The 15,606-nt window shown below is 40.2% G+C and overlaps 1 protein-coding gene and 1 long non-coding RNA gene across 6 annotated transcripts in view; one reads left to right on the top strand and one right to left on the bottom strand.

The window, feature by feature from the left end:
* The window catches only part of LOC140737712 (uncharacterized), a 51,917-nt gene that overhangs the window by 5,970 nt on the left and 30,341 nt on the right, over nucleotides 1-15,606 (top strand). For both annotated transcript variants that reach the window (XR_012101239.1, XR_012101240.1), the window contains exon 2: nucleotides 6,919-7,072. This is a non-coding gene — a long non-coding RNA (uncharacterized lncRNA). The remainder of the gene's footprint in view (nucleotides 1-6,918; nucleotides 7,073-15,606) is intronic.
* The window catches only part of LOC140737710 (uncharacterized), an 88,678-nt gene that overhangs the window by 60,530 nt on the left and 12,542 nt on the right, over nucleotides 1-15,606 (bottom strand). The window lies entirely within an intron of this gene.

Raw genomic sequence — 15,606 nt, 5'->3', positions numbered from 1 at the left:
AAAGAACATGCACCACTGAGTTAAAGAAAAGCACTTATAGAGCATCTAAAGTGCTTCAAACACATGAGGAATATATGGATTTTCAGATAAAGAAAATGTGTGGAATAGTAACCAAACAGCTGTTTAAACATTTTGGGTTATCCATAGTTTTAAAGGGTTTGGCAAAACTGAGGGTTTAGACAAGGAACTGCATGAATTTGGAAGAGGGTATGGGTTAATTTGTAAATTGAGTCAATGTTAAGGAAGGCAAATGCAACGTTAACATTTCAAGAGGACTAGAACATAAGAGCAAGACTATAATGCTGAGGGATTATAAGGTATTGGCCTAACCGCATTTTAAGTATTGTGAGCAGTTTTGGGCCCCTTATCTAAGAAAAGATGTGCTGACATTGTAGAAGATCCGGAGGAGGTTCACTGAAATGATTTCGAGAATGAAGGAGTTTACGTACAAGGAGCGTTTCATGGCTCTGTGCCTATACTCACTGGAGTTTAGAAGAATGAGGGGGAGATGTCATTGAAACCGATTGAATATTCAAAGGTCTGTTTAGAGTGGATGTGGAATTGATGTTTCCTATAGTGGGTGGGTCTAACACTAGATGGCACAGCCTCAGAATATAGGAATGTCCATTTAGAACTGAGATGAGGAGGAATTTCTTTAGCTAGACGGTGGTGAATCTGTGGAATTAATTTCCATGGATGGTCGTAGAGGCCAAGTGATTGAGTATATTTAAAGTGGAGGTTGATAGGTTCTTGATTAGTCAGGGCGTCAAAGGTTCAGGGAGAAGACAGGAGAATGGGGTTGAGAGAGATAATAAATTAGCCATAATGGAATGATGGAGCAGACTTGATGGGTGACCGGCCTAATGCCGCTCCTATATCTTATAGTCTTACAGCTGGTAGATAGGATGGAAAACAAAAGATGCGTAATGGGATGGAATCAGACAAACAGAGAGTGGTTGTAAACATCTGTAAAGCTGAATTCAAAGTCAGAAACTGTCACGACACTGACTGTGTGTTGTATCTGCAAATTATTTATGATTTGGCCATGAATGAGAGTGGTGTCAGTGATGAGGGTATAACGTTAGCTGGAGTCAAGGTTGGCAGTTCTGTTTTTTCTTATTTTAGCTAAGGGAAGTAGTGATTCATCCAAAGGTAGATGTCTGAAAAAGTCTAATAGCACATAAGAAGAAGTTAGAGAAAGCCAGATGCGGGAACAGAAAGCAAAGATTTGGAGATAATTGTTCAGTTGGAGGAAACAAGATCAAAGTATGCAGAACAGTGATGGCATAAAACACAATGGGACACAAATGTGGGCACTAAAATACAAGGTGCTATTAGAGGAAGGTTCATTTTCAAAAGAAATAGCACTGGCAAAATCATCTTAGCTTTCAGTTGTGCTTCAGGGAAGTTTATTCAAATATGTTCTACATTAATGCAAAGTGTCTTACTTTTCCAATTAAACAGCTTGCTAGGGCAACTTCAAAAGCAATCGCCTATCCATAACTTGCCAGATTTATTAAATTCATTTAATAATTAATATGAGTTGAGTATTTTTTCATTAGTGGTTTAATATAAGCATCATGAAGATCTATTCCCTTACTGAGTTTGGATCAAGTAGGCCTTTGGGAAATTTGTCAATATGGATGGATGATTTAGAGTCTTATTTTGGTGGACAAAAATCAGTGAAGATCATCATGATGGATGAAAAGTGCTTTGTCAATGGATGCTGGCAGCAGAACTCTATTTATGGTGAAGCTTATTACTATATATATTTAGAGATTAAAGATTGTTTAATGTCATCCACAAGTGTAAAGAAGAATTAAATAACTGGTACAGCATGGTGACAGCTCTTCTCACCCAATGACCAATTAACCTAATAACCCATATGTTACTGTGGGGCAGCAAGGTAGCATTGTGGCTAGCAGAACGCTATTACAGTGGCAAGCACCTGGGTTCAATTCTGCTGCTGTCTGTAATGAGTTGGTACGTTCTCCCCATGACCATGTGGGCTTCTTCTGGTTGCTCCAGTTTCCTCCCATATTCCAAAGTTTACAAGAACAAATAGCAGGAGTTACCAGAAGATGATCATCAAGAGGCTGAATCTTCCCCTTTAACCCAAAATCAATTGTTGCTACATTAGTTAAATTCAATAAAGACAAGAGCAATTTCTTTGGAAATGTATGTAACGTAGGACTGCAATTCACCAGAAATGCAACAAATGAAAAATCTGATTGGATGAATAAATAATAATAATAATAATAATAGAAGAAAATGAAATACTGACGAAGAGATTTATGTATATCAGCAGCTTCCTATTTAACGGTTATCCATGAGAACACCAAACAATTTGGAGAAGAAACAGCCTGACTCAAACGTTCATGCACAATGAAATACTCTCCCCTTTTCTGGATGAGTTCAGGCCCAACACTATAAGGAGACTTGACAACATCTTTAAAAGGATTCTTCTGTTAACAGCACTCCCTTTTAACTTCCTTTGCCAAATGAATTATACTAAGTCACTCAGAGGTGTTAATGGTAACCAGTAAAAAAACTTGTTCACCCACTTTGCCTTATATCTTTGAGGAATTTGATGCCAAGAATCCAAGACTTTCCTATGCCCAAGGCACAAGAACTGTTCTGTTGCGTTCCCAGAGAAGCTTTTAATAATGGCCTGGTGTGATTGCTAAGACTATCCTTATGTAATGGGCCACCCAGGGTCACTTTCAGTGAGATCACTGTATAATCAGTTTCATGAGCTTCTGCAATGAAAAAAAACACAAATTTAGCATTACTGAGAGCACTATACTGAATAGTTCAAGTAGGAAGAGTAAACATGTACCTGAAACAATTTTTCACTCTTTCACTGAAATGCCACATTTGAGTGATGGAAGATACTGAGACTGGAAGTGAGATTGTATTATAAAGATAATCATTTGTGAAACAATAAAGGAAGGCTGTATACTATGCACTGTTGTATCATATCTCAAAAATCTACTGAAGTGCTTCAAGCAATACTTACTTTGGAATGCTGCATGTTGTCATTTAAATTAACACAATGTCTCTCACAACAATGTAATATATCAGAATCAGGTTTAATATCACCAGAAGATGTTGTGAAATTTGACAAATTTTAAGTTGTTTCAGATTCTGATTCACTTATCACATGGACAATGAAACATACAGTGAAATGTGTAATTTACGTTAACAAAAAAACACACCTAAGAATGAGCAGGGAGCAGCCTGAAAGTGTCACCACACTTTCTGGTGCCAATATAGCATGCCCACAATGTTCAGCAAAAGAAGCCCATTTCACAATTTCATACAGAAACTGGCCCCCAACCTCAGGACAGGCCACCTCTGAGTCTGCAGTCTCGGCTCCTGTAACGTGAAATAAGTAGGTTTCAAGGATTCAGAACAATGAGGGAGAAAGAACACGTCGAAGTTGCTACAGGGTATATATTTAAAGTACACACACAAACACATATATATAAATTTGATTCAGAATTTCGTGTTTTGTTTGGAAGATTGATCAAATACAAGTGTGGAGAATGGGTAGAGGATGGTGTGACCAACTGGGCTGAAGAATGAGGTGGGATAATCATGTTATCAAGCAACTTCATTGCAACTGGTGGAAGAAGAAATAAGATTGGAACTGTTAAAAAGATGAGCACATATTTCATCAATGACAATATATTGAAGGATCACACAGTTGAAATGACTCTAGTCAAAGATACAGAGTTTGATTGAGATTGGCAAAGCCCACAGATCTAAAGGTGGTCAAGAAGCTTTGGAGGCAAGGAAAAAAGTAACAAAATTGGCTAATATAGGAGGCAGATACAGAAGGTGGAGGGCAGACAATTTGGTGGAAATATATTTAGTCTGAAGGTGGTAACTCCCCTTGGGCCAATCTGAGTTTTAAAGAAATGACATTTAGTGATGAATAGTAGGAAAAAAAATGGAAACATAACTGGAGCAGCAGGGTAATCCAGGGAATACTGAATTGCTTCTGTCTTGACAACAAAAAATCCATAAAGTCCTTTTAATTAGGAATGATAGAAGAGACACAGGAGGATGGTTCCAGAAGATATGACAGAAAAGAGAGGTCAAATGTTATATTTACATCCACTTTTGAAAAGAGAACTGTTTCAACAAAGGAAGGCAAACCTAATAATTTTTTAAATGTTTTTCAAACAGATCTTGCAGGAGATGGTTCAGTTATTCTCCATCGCAGATATTCAAATCTGTACTTGCAGCCTTTCTCTCAGACTGGTTGTTGGTCGTTGATGCAAGTGACTTATTTCACTGTCTTGTTTCAAGCCACTGTCAGTGACTTGTTTCAATGTACAAGTAACAAATAAAGCTACTCTTCCATCTAATGGAGCAGAAATAGGGACCTTCGGGGAAATGAGCAGGATAAAGAGATTTTGAATGAAGTCAAGAGCATCAGAGAAAGAGGATATTGTGTAATTGAGCAAAAATGTCATTATGAATAGCCAATCTTTAAATTTGCAGCTTGGATGAACGTTATGGGGTGTTTTGAGACTACTACTATAGTTATCAGAATAAGGCATGGTTCTTCCAAATGTTGAACTCCAGATATAAAATGTCTTATCCTCTCCATTCACTCCATCATTTTAGACTCAAACAATCCTAAATCATTACTATTTTCATCATTTAATGTTGTAATTTTTATAATCTTGCACATAGCAACTTGTTACAAAATTCTGTATATCAATTTTGCACACATTAGAAGTTCAAAGTATATATACATGTTACCATATACTACCATCAGAATAATTTTCTTGCAGACAGTTATAGGAATAATAAAGTAGAATTGAATCTATGGGGGAAAAAAACATACACAATCAAAGAATGGCAAACAGCCAAAAAATACTGGACTTGTAAAGTCCATCTTGATGTCAGGAACACAAATCAAAAATTCTAATGGAGATATCCATCAATGGAAATGATTTAAAAATTGCTCCCATCACCTCTTTAGTATTGCTTACATTCCTGGTTGACTTTCCATTGGAAATGGAGTAGTTAATTTTACACCCAGGATCCCAGAGCAACAGCACTACCAACTTTCATATCTACAATGTGTTAAAGATTATCAAATAAAAACCATGCCAAGGTGCATATTGTAGAGGGCATGAGGGGACACAGGGATTAAACTAAAGAAAAACTGAAATTTATGGCAAGGCTATGTGGCAGCATTGTACATTAGGGAGAAGACTGGGAGGTGAGGGGAGACAGAGTGAAGTGGCTGGGAAACCAATTGGATGGCCCTAGAATTACAGTAGTAACAAAGAAGACCACAGACTCCTTTGTTACTAGAGGTGAAGGACAAGTAAGTGAGGTTTAAGAAGTTCAATAAAATGCCTCTGTGAATGAAGGAAATAATAGAAGTGATTTAATTTCTTTGTGTGTATTTGTAGCAAAACCATAAATAATGTAAACATTTGATATCTCACTGTATACGATTTATTGGGATTCATGAAAATATTAGTGTGAATTTAGCAACAGCAAATTAATTAAATGGACTGAGTTATAAAATGGTTCCCATTTTGTAAACAGCTTGCATTAATTCAGTTGTATGGTCTCTTGGCCAAGTCATTGGATATTAATCAGGACTTTTTTTTTAGCATGCCAGTGGAAACAATGGAAATTCCAGAAAAGTTTAACTGGTTCAACATTGGAGCTTGAGATTCTCATTTAACATCTGATTATTTAGTGATATTATGGATGATTTATTTTTTAGATTTTGTGGAGTTGCATGTTTGCTTCTGCATAAACTATATCCCTCTCTATCAGACTGCATAAGGTTGCTTTCACAAATGGCTGTTCTCTGCCTTATCTCATCATTCCAATGCATAAATTATGTGTTAGCAGCTTACAAAAAATTTGCAATGTGCTCTTTTGAACCGATCAATTACAATTATTAAATCTGGTCCTATAAACTATGGTGTCAATTAGGAAAAATGGTCAAACCACGGCTATCAGGAGGATAAACATGAAAGGAAAAGGCTTACAATGTTGCCAAAAAAACAGTAAGGCTGAGGATTGGGAAACTTAGAATTCAGCAACGAAGACCCAAGGTATTAATAAGGAAAAAGAAAGCAGAAAATGAGCCCAGGCTAACTGAAGCATAGAATTTGAGTTTCTGAAGATATGAAAAGAAAATTATAAACAAATGTTAATGTGAGTTCCCTACAGAGATAGGAGAAATTATATTGGGAATAAGGAAAGGAAATGGCAGAGAGATTAAACAAACAGAGAGAGGGAGAGGGAAGAAGAGAGAGAGAGAATAAATGATATATTTACACTCTGGATTAGGTGATCTGCTAAGAAACTGTAGCATTTTCTGTTTTTTAAATTTCTGATTTGCAGGATCTACATTTATTTGCTTTTCATAGAAATATATTGCATTGGCCTTTACAGAGGAGGAAAACCTCCAAGAAAGAGGGAGAGACTACAGATAGAGAGTAAATGAGAAGCTCAAAGAAATTAGCATTAATGAAAAAAAACTAGAATTGGAGAAGTTAATGAGACATTGAGAGGTGATAGTGTTCATCAAATGATTCCTGCGATGCGCAGCTTGCCATAGGAAGAGACATCAAGCAGATGGGACCTGTACTTCAGAATAATGAAGGGTGATCTGACAGAAAAGTAGAGCATTGAACATAAAACAGTGCAGCATGATATTGGCTCTTCAGCCCACAACGTTATGCAACCTATGTAAACCTACTCCACTATCAATCACACTCTTCCATTCTACACTGCCCATAACCCTCCTTTTTCTTACATCCTTGTGCCTATCTGTTTATACTGCTGTATAGATGCTGCCTGACCTGTTGAGTTCCTTCACCATTTTGTGTGTGTTAATAGCTCTCTCTGCCTTTCTGTTCTTCTTAATAGAGACTGCTGGGAAACAATTCCTTGTCATTTTCTGTTGCTCACATTAATCTTCCTGTCGGAGTCGGAGCATGGCGTGACACAACAAAAGCAGGCCGAGAACGGATTTGAAGAGTATAGAGAGTGTGCAGGAAGCGAGTGGAAGGGAGATGCTGAGGTAGGTATGGAGCAGCAGGAATGGAAGAACAAGTTAGCTTTGTTTAACCTGGCAGGCAGGTAGACATGAACTGAAATGTTTGTTCAGATCCAGCCAAAGGCACTCCAACTGGATTTAAGTTTCATCTGCCTAGAATGAATGAATGAATTTATTTAAATCTTACATCCATCCCACAACGCAAGGGAGTAAACATCTTTGCATTATGACTCTGTCGCAATGTACAGACATTTGAATTTATAAGTCTAATAGATTGTGGAAAGAAGCTATCCCATAGCCTGTTGGCCCTGGCTTTAATGCTGCAGTACTGTTTGCCAGACGGAAGCTGCTGAAACAGTTTATGGTTGGGGTGACTGGTGGCCCCGATGATCTTCCAGGCCTTCTTTATGCACCAGCTGCTGTAAATATCCTACGGAGGGAAGCTAACATCCACAGATGTGCTGGGCTGTCTGTACCACTCTGTGCAGTGCCCAGCGATCAAGGTTGGTGCAGTTCCTGTACCAGACGGTGATACAGCCAGTCAGGATGCTCTCAATGTTGCCCCTGTAGAAGGTCTTGAGGATTTGGAGGCTCATGCCGAACTTCTTCAGTCGCCTGAAGTGGAAGAGATGCTGCTGTGCTTTTTTTGCCACACAGCTGGTGTGTACAGTCCAGGAGAGATCTTCAGTGATGTGTATACCGAGGAACTTGAAACTACTCACCCTCTCAAATGCAGTCCCATTGATGTTGATCGGGGCGAGCCTGTCTCAGAGAATAATATCTAGTGCTGGATAATCTCAGCTTTCTACAAGACTGAATCAAACTTCAGAGCAATACCCTATCTATCAGACTGCATAGCTCTGCTTTTACAAATGGCACTCATCTCCTTTATCTCAACATCACCACCGCAGAAATTTCATTGTTGCCTTGATCACCTCAGACTTGATTTCTGGTACCTACCACACTTCACTTTATCTAAAATGCAGCTCACCCACTTTGCCACAAAAATCCTGTTTCATAGTAAGCCCCATTCCCCTTTGTTAACACCCTTGTATTGACCTCCTACTTGTCTTTCCCTCCCTTCATCTCTGGCACTCGCCTCCCCAGCGCTGAGGACAGCGATGCCCCAGAAAGGCAGCATCCATCACTAGGTCTGCTGTCACACAGGATATGCCCTCTTCTCATTGTTACCATCAAGGAGGAGGTACGCGGTGTAATAGCGCACACTCAGCCTTTTAGGAACAGCTTCTTCCCCTCTGCCATTAGATTTCTGAATAGACAATGAACCCATGTACACTACCTCATTATTTTTTCCTCTTTGTCATAATTACTTATTATCTATAGTATTTTCTTTTTATTATGTATTGCAGAAGCTGCTTCCACAAAACAAATTTCACAACATATGCCAGTGATACTAAACCTGATTCTGATGTTGAGGTGAAAGAAGTTGTTGGGATCCTGTATCAGGACTTAGAGTGGAGAGTATAAACAGTATAAAGAGGAGGAGGGAAGGGATAAGATTAGTGCCAGTAGGTGATGGATGACGGGATGACTGGCAGATGGAGAAAGATGGGGGAGGGGACTGAGACAGGTGGGTGATAGATTGGAGCAGACAAGGAAAAGAAAAGGGCAAGATGAAGCCAGGATTGCGGAGAGAGGTCCTGGCCCAAAACGTGGACTGTACTCTTTTGCATAAATGCTGCCTGGCCTGCTGAGTTCCTCCAGCATTTTGTGTGTGTTACTCAGATTTCCAGCACCTGCAGATTTTCTCTTGTTTGTGTTGAAGGGAGGTGAGTGTGTACTTGGAGACAGCTGCTGGAGGCTGAACAGCGGGCACGTGAAGGGACTGAAATCTGCACTGTAGCATATCACATAGCTTTACAGCGTCAGTGATCGGGGATCAATTCCCACCGCTCTCTGTAAGGAGTTTGCACGTTTTCCCTGTGACTGCATGGGTTTCCTCTGGGTGCTCCAGTTTCCTCCCATGTTCCAAAGACAGAGGGGTTAAGGTTAATAAATTATGGTCATGCTATGCTGGTTCCAGAAGCACATTCTCAGACGGAGTTGGTCATTTTGCATTTCACTATATTCTTCAATGTCCAGAAGACAAATAAAGTCAATCTTTAAGCATCATTGCTTTAAGGATAGCAATTCCTTCTATTCCAGAGTAACGACCAGACTGTAATTCCTCAATCTTAATGAACCTCTTAATAACTGTGTTTAAAGTCCTCACATCCTCTCTCAGACACGGAGCAAAGAATTCACACAATACCCCGAGCTAAGGCTAAACTTCGGATGTAGTACAATTTCCTGTAGGAAATAAGTTTGTCCATAGTTACCCATTTGCAATATCATAGCGGTTGCATTAAAGTAAGTATGAATGTAAGATATGGGAGCTGGAGTAGAAAAATCTAGTCCTCTGTGCTTGCTCTGCTATTCGTCATTTCCCACCTCGTATCATTTTCTACCACAATCCCCACAACCCTCATTTCCCGAGTACTTTATATGCAAAATTTATTACCATTGAAATCCATCTCTTTCACAGGAATATTCAGCCTCAGTCTGTAAAATGGTATTGGCAAATCCTGAATAGGAAACAAAATTTCGAGAGACAACTCCCTGCGGGTTAGGGTTCGATACCTCATGGTTCAGCACGGAGCCTGGGAAAAGGTCACCAGCTGAAATTATTCCTTATATGGAGCTTGAGAGAAAAGAAACATTTTCATTACGTTTTGAAGAGATGAACTGCCAGAGAAAGAGATACAGGGAGTAGCAGTGAACTGTATTTTTGGGCTGTTGTAGCGATTATTTGTCTCAATTGCAGAAAACTCTACAACTATAGTGAGTTAACTGAGATCTGACAGATTGGCATTAAAACTTGCTGAATATAATTGATAGTAATCATCAGTTTCTACGTGTTACTATGTGTGCTCTTTGTACATGCAAACAATTCAGGAAGCTTAATGGCTTTTTTCCTGTTTTGAAATACTTGATATATCTAGGTCAGTGTAGGTTTGGAGAGGCCCCTGCACTATTTATAGGCCCAGTATGGAGAAGGATGGGAAATAAACCAGGGAACTGTTAAAAGTTTATTTGGAATTGTTTTTACCAGCAGTTTTGTAAGATGGTATAGGTTGGAACATACATAGAAAACCTACAGCACAACACCAGCCCTTCAGCCCACAATGCTGTGCCAAACATGTACTTACTTTAGAAATTACCTAGGGTTACCCATAGCCCTCTATTTTTCTAAACTCCATGCAGCTATCAGCTATCTCTTAAAAGACCTTATTGTATTCGCCTCCACCACCGTCGCCAGCAGCCCATATCGTGCATCACCACACTCTCTGCATAAAAAATTAACCTCTGACATCTCTGTACCTACTTCCAAGCACCTTAAAACTGTGCCTTCTCATATTAGCCATTTCAGGTCTGGGGGAAAAAGCCTCTGACTATCCACATGATTAATGCCTCTCATCTTATACACCTCTATCAGGTCACCTCTCATCCTCCATCGCTCTAAGGAGAAAAGGCCGAGTTCACTCAACCTATTCTCATAAGGCATGTTCCCCAATCCAGGCAACATCCTTGTAAATCTCCTCTGCACCATTTGTATGGCTTCCACATCCTTCCTGTAGTGAGGCGACCAGAATTGAGCACAGTACTCCATGTGGGGTCTGACCAAGGTCCTATATAGCTGTAACATTGCCTCTTGGCTCTTGAAGTCAATCCTACGGTTGATGAAGGCCAATAGACCATATGCCTTCTTAACCACACAGTCAACCCGCACTGCAGCTTTGAGTGTCCTATGGACTCGAACCCCAAGATCCATCTGATCCTCCACACTGCCAAGAGTCTTACCATTAATAATATATTCTGCCATCATATTTGACTTAGCAAAATGAACCACCTCACACTTACCTGGGTTGAACTCCATCTGCCCAGTTTTGCATCCTATTGATGTCCCGCTGTAACCTCTGACAGCTCTCCACAGTATCCACAACACCCCAACCTGTACATACTTAAACCATGAGACCATTTAGACATAGGAGCTGGATTAAGCTATTCTGCCCTTGGGCCATGGCTGATTAATTTCCCTCTCAACTCCATTCTTCTGCCCTCTCCCTGTAATTTCTTATGCCCTTACTAATCAAGAGCCTATCAACCACCAAAAACCTACATAACTGGCATTTGCAGCTGGTCTCCTATCCGGGTCTGAGCCTGCTTAGCATCTGAGATCAAACGGGATGGAGCATTTTTAGGCTAGTATGGCCGTAGGCAACATACTTCAAGGATGTAACTGCCAATATCATACCAGATTTCTAATGAATAAAGGCATTGAACTGAAATCTGTCCCTTCACAACTTGCCCAAGTTACTTAAATATATTTGGAAGGATATACTAGAATTCCCTTCTTAACACCATTCTGTGAGTAATGTCAATGCAAGGACTTCAAAAGAGTGAAGGCTTTGGTGAGGTGATAAGAGTGGGCTCCTTTACCTCTGACCCTAACACAGGAGCCCCTCAGGGCTGTGTCCTAAGCCCCCTCCTTTACTCTGTATACCCATGACTGTGTCGCCACCCACAGCTCCAATCTGATAATTAAATTTGCTGATGATACTACATTGATTGTCCTTATCTCAAATAATAATGAGGCAGCCTACAGAGAAGAAGTCATCACCGTGACATAGTGGTTTGAAGGAAACAACTTCTTCCTCAATGTCGCAGAATCAAAGTAGCTGGTTGTGGTCTACAGGAGAAATGGAGGCAGGCTAACCGTTATTGACATCAATGGATCTGAGAGGGTGAACAGCTTAAGTTCCTGGGCATACACATCACCGAAGATCTCACGTGGCCTGTACATACCAGCTGTGTGGTGAAAAAAGCACAACAGCACCTCTTTCACCTCAGACGGTTGAAGAAGTTTGGCGTGAGTCCCCAAGTCCTAAGGACTTTCTACAGGGGCACAATTGAAAGTATCCTGACTGGCTGTGTTACTGCCTGGTATGGGAACTGTACTTCCCTCAATCGCAGGACTCTGCAGAGAGTAGTGCGGACAGGCCAGCACATCTGTAGATGTGAACTTCCCACTATTCAGGACATTTATAGAGACAGGTGTATAAAAAGGGCCTGAAGGATCATTGAGGACCTGAGTCACCCCAACCACAAACTGTTCTGGTGCTACCATCCAGGAAACGGTACCGCAGCATTAAAGTCAGGACCAACAGGCTCCGGGATAGCTTCTTCCACCAGGCCATCAGACTGGTTAATTCACACGAATACAATTGTACTTCTATGCTATATTGACTGTCCTTGTACATACTATTTATTATAAATTACTATAAATTGCACATTGCACATTTAGACAGAGACATAACGTAAAGATTTTTATGCCTCGTATGTGAAAAATGTAAGAAATAAAGTCAATTCAACTGAATTCTGACACTGAATAGCACGAGGAATGAACAATATGTTCAGCTTTTCCACTATTGCCCATATCACAGCCCCGTTATTGCTGACAACGTGCTTCTCATTGTGGTGGTCTGATATATCATGTTCTGCCTCTCAGAAGCACTTCTGAAATTATTAGCCTAGAAAGCTGTAAAAGTTTGTGGATATACAGAGGGATTTTTAATTTAATGTTGGGATGTCACCAGGATGTGTAGGCTAAAACTCTTGAAGCAGCAGTATGAGTCTCAGTATATCATAGCCATCATTAATTTCTCTCTGTCTCAGTATGACCATCTAAGGGCAGCTAATCAGCTCTCAGCCTATGAAAACTGCGCAGCACAGACGGTTGGTTAGATAAAAGGCAGAGAGTTTAATCCTTATAAAATGGAAGGTTCACATCTGAATAGGAAGTAGCCCTTCTCTATGAAGTTATTAGGGAACAAATAACATACCAGCTATCAAATAGATCTTTTAAAAAGTTGGATGGTTCATCTTTCACCTGAAATGTTACAATAGCAAAGGACATGAAAAGCAAAGATTAATTTCAATAGAAACCAGAGAAATCTGTTCAGAGCTGAGACGACTTGCTGCTCAGTTGCAGTGACATGGGGAGCCTGCAGGTAGGGAGCCAATGGAGGGAGTCTAACACACCCAAATGCATCACAGGTAATGCCCTCCCCACCATAGCGTAGTTTTACATGGAGGGCTGCTGCAGGAAAGCAGCATCCATCATCAAAAACGGCCACCATACAGGCCATGCCCTCTTCTCACTAGTTCCTTCCGGTGGGAGATACAGAGCCTTAGGTCCCACATCACCAGGTTCAGGAACAATTATCACCCTACAACCATCCAGCTCCTGAACAAGCATGGATAATATCAATCATTATTTTGACTTGCATCCTTACTTTCAAGGAATCTTTACAACTCGTTCTCAGCATTATATTTTGTTTGTACAGTTTGTCTTCTTTTGAACATCGACTGTCAGTCATTATTTATGCATAGTCTTTCATAAATTCTATTTTATTTTTTCCCCATAAATGCTTGCAGGAAAATGAATCTCAAGGTAGTATATGGTACCAAATATATATTTTGATAATAAACTTACTTTGAACTTTAAACCTGGTAATTAAAAAATCTACATCTCTCACAATGATCCTTAAAGGTTAGCGTAGAGAGTGTAGGAACGGTAGGTTTAAAGAATCTATTGATGTTGTAGAAAGTGTCCGAAAGACCATTACTGTCACCAGGATGGTATTTGTGTTCTGGACCATTTTAACAAAGGAGTTTGTATGTTCTCACTGTGACTGCGTGGATTTCTTCTAAGTGTTCCAGTTTCTCCCCACAGGCCAAAGACTTACTGGTTAGTTGATTAATTGGTCATTGTAAATTGTCCTGTGATTAGGTTAGGGTCAAATGGCTGGGTTGTTGGTGCAGTTCATTGGGCCGCAAAGGCCTGTTCTGCGCTGTACATCTAAATAAATAAATACAGCAAGAATAAAGCTCGGCGGAGATCGCCAATGTCAGCTAGATCTGTCAACGGAAAGCTGATCCATTGGAGCTCTAGGTATGCACATTGGCACTCGCGGCCCAAGCAATGTGTTTTCCTGCACCATACGACTCTATTTCAAATTAAAAATGGAAATCATGGACATTGATACCCATTTCAAGGTTTATAATTTTCCGAGACACAAGAGGTACTGCAGGTGCTGGAAACATAGAGCAATGCACACACTGTGCTGGAGGAGCTCAGCTGGTCAGCGAGCATCTGTGGATGGGAATAAGCAGAAGGGTCTCGGCCCAAAACGTCAACCATTTATTCCCATCCATAGACGCTGCCTGAAGTGCTGGGCTCCTCTAGCACATTATGTGTATCACTCACAGGTTTCCTGCTTCCTCCATGGGTCTACTGTTCCAACACGTGGAGGAGACTGGGCGTGAGCAGCTGCAACCATGGGTAACACATTCTCTGCGATTTCTGATGTAAGCCGGTAAATAAAGTAGGTTATTTCTGCATGAGCAACCACTGTCTGTCCATCAGCGGACCTACCTGCACGAGCCTTCAAGGCTTTGATAACCCTGACTGATCCCTCCTGCACGAGCAAACTCTCCCACATCCCAGGCTTGGCTGTTTCTGAATTTCAGTTGTAAAGCTCATCAGTAAATAATTTTGGGGCAATGAGTTCTTGTTCAAAATGTCTACTGGCCTGACACTGTCTGCCTGTTTAATTCACCTTCTCAGGTACCATACTAGCCTCTTGTATTGATCAATAAAGACAGGGCCTGCACACAGCTGAATTTCCTTGTATGGTGGTACTTTATTCACCAATTTCTAATTGCATAATCTCCCAATGAGGAAGCAGTTTAGAGTGACATCAGTTTTTAATTAGCCAAGGACTGTAGGTAATTGCTTCACTGACAATATCAGCATACCTTAGTTTGTCTACTCTGTGTCTGTGGGATAACTCATAGTGTTGGCATGCCTGGATTTGTTAACACTGACCTCATTTCTAGTAGGCAATGTCGCTTTAAAAGTAAACAGATGATTCACTTCATGCAGTGGTTGGGGCGTGGAACACTCCTAGTTACTGCTTGACATCATTTTACCATAAAAGGAAAAGTATGGAAAGCATGCTACAGTTTACTCAAGCAAAGCTCTCTGCCTAGGATTTCGTAATGTGAAGTTAGATCTGCACCCTACTTTGCTTAAAAAGGCAAAATCTATCTTCTTTGAGTAATGTTAGACCTCAACGTAAATCTCTACATCAGGCTAATAAAATCTAAAAGAAACTGGAACAAAAAGTGGATCAATTGTGCAATGCATTACGAAGGTTAACCCTCAAAATACCGTTTAAAAGCATTCTTCAGATCGCTTTCATCTATGAAAAAAATAATGGTCTTGAACAAGTTATCTATTGTTGGAATCTTGTCCAATATCCGCCCCCTTCCAACTCAACCGTGTTTCCAATGCGGCCTAGCTGATTTGATTAGGGTAATGGTGGGCAAAAGGCCGTTTTCGGTGCTATACAACTTGAGCTCTTTTGAATTTCCAGTTCAAAGCTCAGAGTAAAGTTATTATCAAACACCATATATGTTACCTTGATACTCAT

Source organism: Hemitrygon akajei, chromosome 13 (assembly GCF_048418815.1).
Source record: "Hemitrygon akajei chromosome 13, sHemAka1.3, whole genome shotgun sequence".
Classification (NCBI taxonomy): Eukaryota; Metazoa; Chordata; class Chondrichthyes; order Myliobatiformes; family Dasyatidae; genus Hemitrygon; species Hemitrygon akajei.
Note: the sequence above shows the minus strand (reverse complement) of the source record. Positions and strands in the feature narration are given on the sequence as shown.